Source organism: Arachis stenosperma, chromosome 5, assembly GCF_014773155.1.
Source record: "Arachis stenosperma cultivar V10309 chromosome 5, arast.V10309.gnm1.PFL2, whole genome shotgun sequence".
NCBI lineage: Eukaryota > Viridiplantae > Streptophyta > Magnoliopsida > Fabales > Fabaceae > Arachis > Arachis stenosperma.
This window is the reverse complement of record NC_080381.1, coordinates 97,547,473-97,549,468: the sequence shown is the minus strand read 5'-3', so window position 1 is coordinate 97,549,468 and position 1,996 is coordinate 97,547,473. Positions and strand designations below refer to the sequence as shown.

At 37.0% G+C, this 1,996-nt stretch overlaps 1 non-coding gene across 1 annotated transcript; it reads left to right on the top strand.

Annotated features, from left to right (window-relative positions):
- The first annotated feature begins 424 nt into the window (after positions 1-424).
- On the top strand, positions 425-528 carry LOC130983582 (small nucleolar RNA R71). The gene has a single exon (XR_009087565.1). It is a non-coding gene; the product is annotated as a small nucleolar RNA R71 (small nucleolar RNA).
- The last annotated feature ends 1,468 nt before the right edge of the window (positions 529-1,996 follow it).

Below are 1,996 nucleotides of genomic sequence, written 5' to 3'. Positions count from 1 at the left end.
TGAAGAATTATAGGTGTTTCCATAGGGTTCTCCTAGGTAATTCACCTCTTCCATTGAAGGGTTCTCAGGATCATAAGCTTCTTCTTCAGATGAAGCATCCTTAGTACTGCTTGGTGCATTTTGCATTCCAGACAGACTTTGTGAAATCAAATTGACTTGTTGAGTCAATATTTTATTCTGAGCCAAAATGGCATTCAGAGCATCAATCTCAAGAACTCCTTTCTTCTGATTAATCCCATTGTTCACAGGATTCCTTTCAGAAGTGTACATGAATTGGTTATTTGCAACCATTTCAATTAGCTCTTGAGCCTCTGCAGGCGTCTTCTTCAGATGAAGAGATCCTCCAGCAGAGCTATCCAAAGACATCTTGGATAGTTCAGAGAGACCATCATAGAAACTACCTATGATGCTCCATTCAGAAAGCATGTCAGATGGACATTTTCTGATCAATTGTTTGTATCTTTCCCAAGCTTCATAGAGGGATTCTCCATCCTTCTGTCTGAAGGTTTGGACTTCCACTCTAAGCTTACTCAATTTTTGAGGTGGAAAGAACTTTGCCAAGAAGGCATTGACTAGCTTTTCCCAAGAGTCCAGGCTTTCTTTAGGTTGAGAATCCAACCATGTTCTAGCTCTGTCTCTTACAGCAAAAGGGAATAGCATGAGTCTGTAGACTTCAGGGTCAACCCCATTAGTCTTGACAGTGTCACAGATTTGCAAGAATTCAGCTAAGAACTGATGAGGATCTTCCAATGGAAGTCCATGGAACTTGCAATTCTGTTGCATTAGAGAAACTAATTGAGGCTTAAGCTCAAAGTTATTTGCTCTAATGGCAGGGATAGAGATGCTTCTCCCATAGAAGTCGGGAGTAGGTGCAGTAAAGTCACCCAGCACCTTCCTTGCATTGTTTGCATTGTTGTTGTTTTCGGCTGCCATGTGTTCTTCTTCTTTGAAGAATTCGGTCAGGTCCTCTAAAGAGAGTTGTGCTTTAGCTTCTCTTAGCTTTCGCTTCAAGGTCCTCTCAGGTTCAGGGTCAGCTTCAACAAGAATGCCTTTGTCTTTGCTCCTGCTCATAAGAAAGAGAAGGGAACAAGAAAATGTGGAATCCTCTATATCACAGTATAGAGATTCCTTGAAGTGTCAGAGGAAAAGAAGGGATAGAAGACAGAAGTAGAAAATTCGAACTTATCAGAAAGAATGGAGTTCGAATTTTGCATTAAGGGATATTGTTAGTCCCTAAATAGAAGGATGTGAGGAGAAGGGAAGAAATTTTCGAAAATTAAGTGAAAGATTTTGAAAATATTTTTGAAAAACATTACTTGATTTTCGAAAATGAAAGTGGGAAAGAAATAAAATGATTTTTGAAAAAGATTTTGAGAGTAGAAATCAAAAAGATTTGATAAAAAAACTATTTTGAAAAATATGAGGTTAAGAAGATATGATTGGTTTAAAAAAAATGTGATTGAGAAGATATGATTTGAAAACAATTTTAAAAAGATTTGATTTTAAAAACTAGTAACTTGGCTATCAAGAAAAGATATGATTCAAACATTAAACCTTTCTCAACAGAAAAGGCAACATACTTGAAATGTTGAGTCAAATCATTAATTGATAGTAAGTATCTTTGAAAAAGGAAAGAAATTAATTTTGAAAACATTTGATTGAAGAGATATGATTTGAAAAAGATTTGGTTTTGAAAAACTTTGAAAACTTGAAAAAAAATTGATTTGAAAACAAAATTCTCCCCCTTGTGCCATCCTGGCGTTAAACGCCCAGAATGGTGCACATTCTGGCGTTTAACGCCCAAAACTATACCCTTTTGGGCGTTAAACGCCCAACCAGGTACCCTGGCTGGCGTTTAAACGCCAGTCTGTCCTTCTTCACTGGGCGTTTTGAACGCCCAGCTTTTTCTGTGCAATTCCTCTGCTGTATGTTCTGAATCTTCAATTCTCTGTATTATTGACTTGAAAGGACACAAATTAAAAATATTTTTGGATTT